Here is a 13503-nt window from a genome sequence, read left to right as displayed (position 1 = left end):
TTTCGTGACCGCCTCCAAGGCTGGACACGGGGTGACAACCAACATGCGCTTTCCCTGCGACAGGGCACGTTCCTTAAGAATTGCCATCTGCACAGCCGTTAAAACTTTCTCCACAGTGGAAAAACGCAGTTCAGCCGAAGTGTACAAGTGTGACTTGTAAGCAATATGTACAGTATCCCCTTCATTAAAAGTCAGGTACGTGAAACCCACCGTCCCAGGGATAATTCTTATCACCAGGTTGGTCTGGTTATCACGAGTCTGTAAGTAGTCAGAAGCTAGCATATCAGCCTGCAAGGACTGCAGAATGGCTGAATGCTCAGGCAGCCAGCATGATTTGGAAAAAGAAGGTTGTACCAAGGCATATAAAGGCTTGATACGCTGGGCATATTCCGGAATGTATGTCCTCCCGAAATTTAAAAAACCCAGCAAAGACTGTAATTTTTTCAGCGTTGTCGGAGAGCGCAACTGCGCGCACTTCTCCAGGAACTGAGGAGCCAATCCCTTTCCTTCATGGTTAAGTTCATAACCTAGAAACAACACTGTGTACTCCGCAATGTGTGATTTTGCAAAGTTAAACTTGTAACCCATGTCTGCAAAGTTACAAATTATGCTGTTTACTCGACACAGATGCACCCAAAGCTCGTCGTCTGTGAGATAAATATCATCCACATATGAACATGCAACTGGATCGAAACTCTCTAAAAGAGAGACTATGCGGGCGGAAAACACTCCAGGACTATTTTTATATCCCATTGGGAGTCGATTAAACTTTTTTTGTACGCCGCCGCATGTAAAACTGGTCCATTGGGAACTTAGACCATCTAATCTATGTGCATAAAAACCATTGGAAATGTCAAGCGTGGTTTTGAACCGTTTACGCTCAAGACTATTCACTAGGGCAGAGCCGTGAGTATTCTGTACTGCACAGTTACGGCAATGCGAGTTCAAATGCCGGTAATCCAAAACCAGACGATATGAGCCGTCCGGCTTGTTAACAGTAAAAAGGGGATTATTCATCGGTGACACACACGTTTCAATTACACCTTGATATTCCAATTGTTCAAGGATAGCCGCGACCGAAGCCTTAGCTTCACGCCGTATGGGATATTGGGGTTGTGGCTGCGGCTGTGACCGTAACGGAATCTCATGGCTCGGGGACAATTTATCCCAGCCACACTGATTCCGGTACACAGCCGGCGCAAGCGCCAGAGCCCACTCTTCTGCAAAATGCAGCGCTTCCACTCTTGGCACAGTGTGCGCGAAACTGGGGAGGATTACCTCCTCCCCTCGCGGAGCTGCGAGAACAAAAGGTGGGGGCCAGTCAGCCTCCGAAAGCAAAATGTCATACGTATCCGAAAGATTTTCCCAAAATACCCCTTTTACAGTTCGCTGCATGTCACCTTCAATTAACAGGACAATTTCAAAAAGTCTTTCAGGGGGAGCAACATGTGTATCAGCTGTTTCAATCACAATAAAAGTCTCAGTCGCTGTCACCTTCAACAGTGGACGGAGGGCCTCTCTCACTATGGTAATCTCCGCCGCGCTGTCCAGCAAGGTCAGAGCCCACGTCAGATTCCGAAGCCGCGTTCTCACTATCTGGGGCATATCGATGCGCCGTTAAGGCAGCGACTTTCTTCTTGGCAAACTGCGGTCTCTTTGGCGTAGAGTCGTCCCGCTGATCCCCTTCACTTCGTGTGCGGGGCTGGCCACGTCCTTGCTGGCCACCCCTGCCCCTGCCGCCCCCTCCACCACCGGTTGACGGAGCCGATGAGTCCTGAAAGGAACGAGGAGAGCGTTGGTCAGATGCCTGATATCTGTCAGGCGATTTAATCGTAGCGCGATCGCGCAATTCATAAACTCGATCCGACTGCGCAGGTTGTGAAGGCGCCGGACTAGAAACCTGTGTTTGTTGTTGTTGTTGCTTACCCTGATTCTGTTTTTTAGGCCAATTTTGCTTTTTGGACTTGGGCTGTCCACCTGTTTCCGAAGACTGTCCCTGGGGCTGCTTCTTTTCTTTTTCAAGAAAAACCTTTGCACCCTTAGAATTGCGGCCAACCGTTTTATAAGCCGCCACAATAATTCTTGCCAGCTGACGGGGTTTCTCGGCATCGGGAATTAACGCCAGACCATTGGCCACCTGAAAGTTCACAGCATCCCCTTTTACATTGGCAAGGATAATACCGCAAACTGTCTCAAATGAACCGTTCAGGCGCATACCCAACTCAACCGCCGACTCAGGTCCGTGATCATCTTGAACACGTTTGAGGATCGCAGACAGGTTCGACACTGTCGGTGTGCCAAAGCACCTCGAGTAAACCGCTGCAAAAGTCTTACCCCATGTTTCACAGTCAGCAAGTTCAGGGGCTAAATCCTTCGGTAAACTAAGCGTAAGAATCCGGTGTTTTTCACCCGGAGTCGTATTAGGAAACACAGCCTCCAGCTGGTCGAATTTCTCGGCAAGCCAGTAAGGAAAATCATCCTTATTTTCTGGCTTTCTGCCCATTACGGAATTCACCAAGACAGGACTTATTTTCATACCAGCCTGTTCCGCTCGAAGCTGCGCACCTGCGGGGGCTGCGCCATGTATATTACGACCAATGTAATGAACAAGCGCTCTAATCACGTCAACCGCGACATCATGCAGACGCCGCAGATCAACCACATTACAAGTGGCGCGATTAGGATGAGGAGTAAATCCTCCCAAGGCGGGCCAGGCTGTGCCCGGTATGGACAACGGACCCAACCTCGGAGCCAATAAAGAGTGGGGTAGGACGCCACCAAACCAAACTCCGTGCTGCCAAGCATCGATAGGTACTTCCAGTGCTCTGTACGGAGCATAAGCCGCCGGAACAGCCGAGGCAGTGTACGTGTGGTAGACGCCCGAATTAGCGTTTACTTCCGGAAACGTCACCCAGGAATAAAACAATTCGTACGGGTACGCGTGTTCCGCACTCACCACTAGAACCACAGCCAAACCCTCCGCAGGGACATTATATGCCCTCAAGTGGTCGCGAACCGCGACGCGGCTATGCTGCGCAATTTCCACGGCCATGGCAGCACCGGAAGTGAAAAAAGGACAAAGAACACTTTGTAGCTCAACTGGGTAGTAATTCAAAGAAACCGTTTAAAGTAGAATTCAAGCTTGAAAAGACCTATTTCAAAAACAGGTAGGTTTTTCCGACACCACCGTTTACCGGAAACGGGAATGAAGGCGTTAAGGTTTGAATGATATACTACTCGAGTGTCATGAAATACGGCCAACCAATCCGTTGGGCGCCATGTAGCAGGGTTTCCGTTCTCCCACAGAACTGTGCATAGAGATCTAGAACCTCAGTGAGTTAGGATGATCCAAAACTCATCTCAGTGTCAGAGATCTCCTTACCTAGCTAGCTACAGTGTCTCATGGATCATTATGGAATGAACCATGTCTTAGACAAACCAGAACATGATCTTTAGAATACCTCAGGAATCGTGGAACACATGAACACTCTTTCGTTATATAATCATTTCAAACCAAAACTGGGAGTCAAAGAACACAAATGCAAGTTTGAAATATTTATTATTCAATGCAAAGTTCTCAAACGCAGTATCTTGTATAATACCAAAATGCAGATTATAAAAATCAGAGTTAGCAGCATAGTCACTAATCCATAGTAAGCAAAAGGTGCTAGCATGTTATAATGCAAAACCTATAGAATCGATATCACCTATATTTCGCGCACCCTATCTAGTATATTATTTTATATCTAAGAAGGTCTCATTCGGGCTTTAGCAGGGCGGCCCCATACCTCTCAATGTCAGTAGGAGCAGTTCACATCAACAGCTACCAGCTCTCTCCATGCGCAGCACCAAGTGTCTACGTTCATTCCGTGTAACTCTATCTTAAACCCGCGTAGAGCCCAAAATGTTGGCATCAACATTATATGTGTTATGTCTAATGTCTAATGTGGTGCGAGGATCAGACTTCCCAGCAACCTTGTGTTAGGTTAATCTTAGAGTGTGCAGCTCTCAGTGTGCAGACAGTTGTACCAAGTGTACGAGGCAAAGCTGATAGCATAGGAATAACATATTATTCTCAAATAAAACACCTCACCGCTTCTAGGGTGAAAGCTACAACAACAAGTACGTGTCGTGTGCAAAACTGAAGCCGAAGGCAAAGCGGCTGTTTAAACATGTAATACACTCATGCTAACTTAACGCAATATATGTAATGAAGTATCCATATGACAGGATCTGACACCGGTTACGACCTTGCCGTTGGCCCTTAACGTTAGGATGTACAATTTCAATTTGAAATGCATTTGTAAGGATGTTAGTATCGGCTAGGAGAACCTTTGTATTAGAAATGTGTTAAGGTTAGCCAAAACATCGTAATGTGGATATGAAATTGTACATGATATGAAACTGTTATTTTAATGTTTTTAATTTTGTTTCATATTTTAATAAATACGGCCGGGAGGGTAACTCCCTCCCGCCTTCCAAAAGTTCAGTACTGTTTCCGGTTTCCCAATTCTTGGGGATTGTGTTGAGAGGGGGTGGCGGGTATCTCAGCCACATGAAAGTGGTATTCGTGGCCTGCCAAGTCATCTATCATACTTTATATCTTTATTTATTACATTTAAAAGTTTGTATATTGCAAAAAATCATAAGATCCGTAAGACATCAACAGAAGACAAGATGGACCTGGGCCACTAATTAACATTGTGGCTATCACTGGCATAATTAAAGAAAAATCATAAAACACTTCACACCTCATTTGGGTTATTTTAGCGATCTAGATCGGGAATTGTCCTTAGCCCATGCATAACTATGACCACCACTGCCAGATGGTGGCCAGGGTATATTCCTTGGCAAATTGTGAGGATCGCTGGCAAAATAGTGACATTTCCTGGAATCGTGGCTATAATCACCGGTATGATGTGTCCCTGGCATAAACTGGCCATTGGTGGGCATGGGAATCCTACCATAACCATTCAATTCTAGTGGCCTCTTTTGTAGGAAAATCCATGTCCTGCCATAATGGTGGCCACTTCTCAAATATGGCGGTCGTCCTGGACTTCTAATGCTAGCATGTGATGAGCATCTCTGACATAAGGTTTCAACTCCTGCCATCTGGTAATCATCAACTGCTCGTTCAACTCTGCCACCTTTCCAGAAAGCTGGAAACACGCCGAACTCAGCGCCCTTCTGAAGAAACCCACAGCAGACCCTTCTGAACTTAAAAACTACCGACCCATATCCCTCCTCCCATTCCCGGCCAAAGTCATTGAGAAAGCCGTCAATAGCCAGCTCGCCGCCTTCCTTGAATCCAACAACTCCCTCGATCCATCTCAATCCGGGTTTCGAGCCAAACACAGCACCGAAACCGCCCTCATTGCAGCGACTGACGACATCCGAACACTACTGGACAACGGAGAAACTGTGGCCATCATTCTACTCGACCTCTCCGCCGCTTTCGACACAGTCTGCCACAGCACCCTTATACAACGCCTCATCAACATCGGCTTACAAGGAAAAGCATTGGACTGGATCATCTCATTCCTCACTGGGAGAACTCAAAGAGTCCGACTTCCCCCATTCAACTCAGAGGCCACTGAAGTCATCTGTGGCGTACCACAAGGATCTTCACTCAGTCCCACCCTCTTCAACGTTTACATGAGCCCACTCGCCTCCATCGCGCGTCAACACAACCTTAACATCATCTCTTACGCCGACGACACCCAGCTAATCCTTTCCCTCACCAAAGACCCTAACACCGCCAAAACCAATCTTCACGAAGGCATGAAAGAAGTAGCCGATTGGATGAAACATAGCCGCCTAAAACTCAACTCAGACAAAACGGAGGTGGTCATCCTAGGATCTTCCCCCACTGCCTGGGACGACTCTTGGTGGCCTTCCGCTCTGGGCACAGCACCCACACCCACAGACCATGCACGTAACCTTGGCTTCATCCTAGACTCCTCTCTCTCGATGTCCAGACAAGTCAACGCAGTCTCATCATCCTGCTTCAACGTACTCCGCATTCTCAAAAAGATCTTCCGCTGGATCCCCCTCGAGACAAGAAAGACTGTCACCCACGCACTGGTCACGAGTCGACTGGATTATGGTAACACACTATACGCCGGAATCACAGCAAAATTACAGAAAAAACTCCAACGCATCCAAAACGCATCAGCGAGACTCATATTAGACATCCCTCGCCAAGATCACATCACCGGACACCTAAAAGACCTCCACTGGCTTTCCGTCAACAAAAGAATTACATTCCGCCTTCTCACCCATGCACACAAGGCCCTCTACAATCTGGAACCCGAATGCCTTAGCAATCGACTGTCCTTCTACAAACCCACCAGCCAACTAAGATCGTCCAATCAAGCCCTCGCCGCAGTCCCGCGCATCCGAAAATCCACCATGGGTGGCAGATCCTTCTCCTTCCTTGCTGCCAAGACCTGGAACTCACTCCCCACTCACCTCCGGCTTACTCAAAACCACATCTCCTTCAGAAAAGAACTTAAAACCTGGCTATTCGACAAATAATGATCCCCTTCCCCAAGCGCCTTGAGACCCTCTGGGTGAGTAGTGCGCTATATAAATGCCCGAACTTGAACTTGTAGCCATTTCTTGCTAGTGATGATGTTGCACAGGCAGGTCAGCCAGATTCAGTCCTTTTTAGACAGTATTAAATGTGAGTACTTGATGAAAAGCATGTGGTGATATTTAGGAATCAAGCGTCTGTATGTATTAAATGCACATTTTTGCTTATGGCCGGGGGGTAATATACGTGTTGAAGAGGGTGAGGCTGAGGGACGATCCATGTCCTGACAATGATAAAAACTTCCAAATTCATTTTTTTTACTGTGGCAAGGCTGTCTCTCCCATAGGAAGATGCTGGGCTATACTTGAACAACTTATAGTGCTTAGTTTCAGTATGGGAGTTGTTACAAAGATGATTCAAAGACTCCTTTTAATAGTCATTTTAAATTCAACGTAATAAAAAAAATTCCGGACCTGCAAAAAATCTGAAAAAGTGGGACTTAAAACATTTTTTATGTTTGGAGAACTGTCAAAGACTGCAACCACTGTTGAAGCTGCAGTAATCTCCTTGCGTTTGTTTTGTTCGGCCTAAGTTCTCCTAGTGGAGAAGTGTGGCTCAATGGTTAGAGTGGCAGACCTTGATGCAGAGCTCTGGCCCGGGACCAGGGTTCGATTCCCAGCTCGGTGGGTCTTGGGCTCAAAAATTCCTCTGACCTGAAATTCTCGCCTCAGTGCCTATTCCAATCATGAGTCCCACGCTGCAACTCTGGGCAATAGCTTGCTTAATCTCCACAACGGCCCCAACAGCGCTAGGATGCCTGGCTTCACCCTGGGGGTGCCCAGGAGTGGACACTTCACAGGGAAAGCCAGGAAGGGTTCCACAGCGGTATGAGTAATAGCGCCACGAAACCGCTTGGTAGCAGTGCGCTCTACAAATACTTTACATTTACATTTAAGTTGGATCTGTATGCCCAGACGTGGGTCCCTTGTTCACTTTGCCACTGGTTTAAAGCTAGCCTGGCTGATGAGGGTGTTACCCTCAAACTGGTCCCAGGCTGCTTGTTTCCAGTCCAGGGAAGACCTGGCTTGGCACTTAGGGCTGGACTGTTCCCTTGAGGAACAGGGTCAAGACTAATTTGCATACGGCTGGATCTGAACTGGGTTGGCGAAGTGAGCTAAAGAATGATGATGAATTCAATCCAGATCTGTGACTGGGGGTGAGTGTCTGAAAAGTTTCAGGACTCCATCCATCATCTGCTTGTGTTTGCTTTGATCGACGTTTAGTCACGAGTTGGCCCCAGCTTGCTGGGTTGTCCCGGTAAAGAAGATATGACCTCAAGAAAAGTTTCTAAGTCCGAAAGTAGAGGGCTACTTAAGAACCAATGCCTAGTAGCATCCTAATGATGAAGAAGCTGTGGGGGCACTGTTCCTGCTCTGAGCTTTCCGAGCTTCATCAGCAACCACACCAGGACCCCATTCTACAGCAACCTGCCGTCATTGAGTCCTGCTTCAGATCCAGCTTGCATCTTGCCGCACTGATGACCCATTGATAACCACTTTTTCTCCATAAAAGTTTCTAATTCAGGAGTTAAACTTTCCATCGGGACAAACCTGGTCATTGTATCGACCTGCTCTCCACTGTGGTCAGCCTTAACTTTTGACTTTGACCCAGTCTAGTGTGACCAGATAACCACTAATGGCACTTTGTGCTTTTTGGTACTATTTCTAATTCAAATTTAAAAAAATCAAAATCTTCATTTCTACTTATTGGATTTTTGCCCTTTTAGTGTCATTTTATTTATTCAAACTTTATTTTTCTAAATTGGTTTGATGTTTTTCTTGTGCTGTATTTTCACTTTATTACTATTCGAGATCTACCTTAATGCTTTATGCATTGTCGCTAAGTTAGGCTTGACAGCTTTATGTTAAGCTACCAAAGTGTTAAGTACATGTATATAAAGTAACATTTTTAATTCACCCTGACAAGGAGTATGATCAATATTTGAGTTGGTTTCTCAACCACTCCACTAATACTCCAATTTCTTACATCTCCCTTCCAGAATTCCTGTAAATCTACATCTGTGTAGCTAATTTATTATAAAATTGAGAGGAGGTGAAATATTCACCGTGAACCAACCTCCACCATCCTCCCAGGAGAAACTGAGCTTGCTTGCTTCCCTTGCTCGCTCTTTGCCCCGATTAATAGGTGATTACCCGTCCTTACGTAGCATGCACAAAACCATAGTTGTAATGTTAATGGTAATGTTAATAAAAATGTGTACAGTGCAACGAATACCCTCAGGTGTCTTGGCGCTAGCGAACCAAAAGTGCTGTGCTCAACTATTCTACTACTGAAATAACCAGGTTTTTAGCTGTTTCCTAAACTCCAGATGATGGGTAGTTTTCCTGAGATATAACGGAAGAGAGTTCCATTCTTTGATGGCATTAAAAGCTAAACTCATCCCACCCCAGTTCATCTTATGGATCCAGGCTGGCTGCATAAGGTGAGCATTTGCTGACCGCAGCACTCTATTTGGGACATACCATCTAAACAAGTTCTCTAAGAACCTTGGTACTTTTCTGTAGAGTGCCTTATGTGCAATACAAATAATTTTAAATTGTATCCGCTGGCAAACTGGCAGCCAGTGGAGTTTTCTCAATTCAGCTCTTACCGATTGACATTTTGGAATATCCAGGATCAGTCTTGCAGCCACATTTTGTACTGCCTGCAACTTTCTGAGGAGGGCAGACTGTGCCTTAATGTACAAACTATTACAATAATCAAGTATGGACAAAATTAAGGCAGTCACTACTGATTTTCCACAGGATTTAGGAATGAATGGCAAGAAGTTCCTAATCATCTTATCATCTTAATCATATAAAACAAAGACGACGCTACTTTAGAAACTTGGGTCTTTTTTCTTTTTTTTAACTTTATTGTGCAAATCAACATCATTACAAGTATGGGCCTACAACCACAGGGGCCGGCCGCTAGTATATGTAAAGCAATGATATGACCTAACAAAGCAGCGATTGATCCCTTAGAGATCCAGCAGAGTACAGGATATATTTCTCAGCAACACAGGATGTAGTCAGGATATAGATATTTTAAAGTTTTTAGAAAAAGAACAAAGAGCAAAACAAAAAAAACTAAAACTCAAGGCGAAAAGCGTTCTAGACAATGTCGTGCTCCTATGGGGGGGACCTGCATTATCGGATATAGAATCAGGAGGGCAATAGAGATGACCGGGGGGGGAGGCAGTGAGGAAGTCAGACAATCAGGAAAAAAGAGTAAATTATTTCAGGAACCTCAGGATCAGGGGGACAGAGAAATGTCCGGAGTGTCTTCAAACGGGGGCGTACAGATGTTCCCTCAGAGGCGTTGCATTGACCCCAAATTTTACTCCACGCCCTCGGCTTGCCCCTAGCCAAATATACCGTCTTCTCTCTAAACATGCACCAGTTCATATTCTCCTTCCATATTGACACGGTGGGAGGCCGTTGGGAACCCCACAGCTGCGCAATATCTCTCTTTGCGTTCATGTTCCCAAGTGCCGCCCACCGGGCCTGGGCAACGTTGTAATCATTCGGCTCCCACACATTCACATTCAGGCAGCAGAGCGACCCCGGTGACACACTCCATTACCGCATGCACACGTTGCCAATACGCCGCCACCTCACGACACTCCCAAAGGATATGAAGAAAGGTGGCACTCATTCCACATTCGCGCTTACACAACCCATCCGAGGAAAAAAAACCATAGCAACCAAACGAGGATCCGTAACATACACACAATGAAGAATTTTGAGCTGGATGAGACGGAGACAGGCGGGAATGGCGACCTCTTTCAGGGAGGATAGTGCGGACCGCCAGTCTTCGTCATCCAACTCCAACCCGTCTCCGGTCCAGGCCTCCCTGAGACGCACAAGGAGATCCGCCCGATTGTTAATTAATTTCCTATAAATCAAGGAGATCGTACTATCGGGCAGATGACCGTCAAGTATACGGTCCTCGAGTGGGGAAGATTCAGGAACATTAACCCCGGCTGTGAAGACAGACAGCAAAGCGTGGCGAACCTGTGCATACCTGAAGAACTCCCTATCACTCAACTCGTACTCACTTTGAAGCACCGCAAAGGTCTTCACCGCGCCTTTCACCCAGAGATCACCCACTCTGCTAATGCCAATCATATCCCAGTTCTCAAAACCTTTCGTTGTCCAGAGGCATCCCAGTCTTTCAGAAGCATACAAAGGGGTCGCTCGTGTCAATCGATCATTCCATCCCATGGCCGCATTGGCATCTTTCCACACACGCACCGCAATCTTAGTGGGTCCCGTTAGGTTCCTCCCCGCCGTCCGAGAGTAGAGCGCTCTGTTGAAGTTACCGCCGGGCAACTGATATTTATCCATCTCGAAAGCCGGATTCGGACCGGGTGCATACGTTGCATGGTTGATGGCGGACAACTGGGAGGCCCAATAATACCTTCTGATGTCCGGGAGCGCAATGCACCCCTCATACCAGGGGAGAGTTCGTTTTGCAAGAGCGATGCATGCTCAACCGTCCCAAACAAGCCTCCTCTGTAAACCTTCCACCTCCCGAAAGTAGCCCGCCGGAATAACGTCGAAAGAGTTCTGAAGTGCGTAGAGAAATCGAGGCAGGGACATCATTTTAAAGAGTGCCGCTCGACCAAGTGGCGACAACGGCAATCTACGCCACCAAGCCACGTCCAACTTCAATCGTCGGAGAGGAGGAAGGAGATTGTGCTCGTAGCGGGCAGCTGGGTCTAACGATATATAGACCCCCAAATACTTGAAGCCGGATTGGGAAATTTGAATGGGAAACCTACTCGGTAAGGGGGGAAGGCCGCCCAAGATGACATACACACACGTTTTAGATCAATTAATGATCAAACCGGAGTTCTTGCCGAAAGAAGTGAGAACGTTGAACAAGACGTTAAGGGATTTACGAGGGGAGGTGAGGTACAAAAGGATATCGTCGGCGTACAACGAGACTCGATCTTCAAAATCGGGGGCCCACTGAATGCCCTTTATCGACGGCTCCCATCGGAGCCAGGCTGCAAGCAGTTCTAGAGCAAGAGCAAAGAGCAGGGGGGACAGCGGGCACCCCTGCCTAGTAACCCTCCTCACTGGGACACTACCATTGAAGACCACCAGAGCCAGCGGTTCCGTATATAAAAGTCTCACCCAACTGATAAATTCCGCACCGAAACCGAACTTCGCCAGAGTGGCCCAGAGATATGGCGATTCTATCGTATCAAAGGCCATTGTGGCGTCCAAGGAAGCCAAGATGGCCGGCTCCGGAAGACACTCCTCCCTAGCGAGAAAGCCATGTCAGCGCCGCAAATTGAGAGCAGTGTTCTGGTGCGGAATAAAGCCGGATTGATCCGGATGGATCAGGTCACAAATTACAGTGAGTAGACGATTAGCAAGGACCTTGGCGAGAATCTTCGGCTCATCATTCAATAGGGAGATAGGCCTTTATGATGCACAACAATCACGAGGCTTACCCTCCTTGGGAATTACTACGATAGTTGCCAGACGCTGGTCACAAGGGAGGGTGCCAAGATCACGTGACTCCATAAACATATCGCGAAGATATGGTGCCACTTTGTCCAGGCGCAGTTTGTACAGTTCAATAGGCAAGCCATTTGAGCCCATAGCCTTGCCAGAACGGATGGAAGAGATTGCGGTCGCAATCTCGTCGACTGACAACGAGGCCTCCATGGACTCTCGATCCTCCTCAGACAGGCGGGGCAGCGCGATGTCCCTCAGCAATAAACGGGAGTCATCCTCATCTCTATCGGACACCGGGGAGTAGACCAGACGGAAATAGTCAGCAAAACACTCCACAATCTCGCCAGGGTCAGTCACATTCACACCATCCGAAGTCTGAATCACAGGGACCACACGATTTGCTCTTTCCTTCTTATCAAGCCAGGCGATCAATTTACCCGCCTTATCCCCAACATCATACAATCTACTTTGCTGTTCCCTGTACATTGTCTTGGCAGCATCTGTAACAAGGGATTTATAGTCAAACTGCTTCAAACTAAGGGCGTGGAGTCTATCCTGGGTGAGGCCTAAGTCTAGGTCAGCCTCCAACTCTAGTATTTCCACCTCCATATTCACGACCTCCTTATTCCTAGCTTTCTTGGTCTCAGCTATTAAAGATAGGGCCTGTCCACGAATAACAGTTTTGAAGGCTTCCCACAGGGACACTGAGGACAAAACGGACCCCTCGTTCTCCAGGAAATAGTGATCTAGGGACTTTATCAGGCTGTTACGGGTCTTGGGATTGCGCAGGTACCAAGGATTGATAGGGGCGACCCGCCCCGCAGCGTGTATCCCCGTATCGAAACTAAGCCACAAAGGAGAATGAGCTGAAATGTCCCGGGCCAAGTGTCTGATCTCCCTGACGTAGGAAGACTGGACAGCAGGCATAAGGATATAATCAAGCCTGGAGACACTCCCATGAGCCCCGGAGTGAAAGTTGTATTGACATTGTGTCGGATGCATTAACCTCCAGCAATCTACCAGACCAAAGGTGTCCAAGAACCCACCGAGCCATGATTGGGAATTGGGTAGATCTCTGGGGGGGTGGCGATCTAAACCGCCTGAAAGCACAGAATTAAAATCCCCACCCATGAGGAGAAGACTATCAGGGAGCTACAGCATCATCCGGCCAACATCTGAGAAAGTAGAGGTCTGGAGTCCCGGGGGAACGTATACAGTAACCAATGAAAGAGTCTTACCCTCCCACCTTCCAGTGAGGGCGGCGTAGCGCCCTCTGTCGTCAAGGATTACGTCATCAATCTCTAGAGGGAGAGAAGACCGGACCAGAATACCAACCCCTCTGGAACCAGTGGTGAACCCGGAGTGTGCAACCAAGTGATAACCCCACCTATTCATAGCATGACACACATTTCCCACCAAATGCGTCTCCTGCAA

Source organism: Lissotriton vulgaris, chromosome 11, assembly GCF_964263255.1.
Source record: "Lissotriton vulgaris chromosome 11, aLisVul1.2, whole genome shotgun sequence".
In the NCBI taxonomy this organism is placed as follows: Eukaryota; Metazoa; Chordata; class Amphibia; order Caudata; family Salamandridae; genus Lissotriton; species Lissotriton vulgaris.
The sequence above is the reverse complement of the archived record's forward strand: the minus strand, read 5'-3'. Positions refer to the sequence as shown.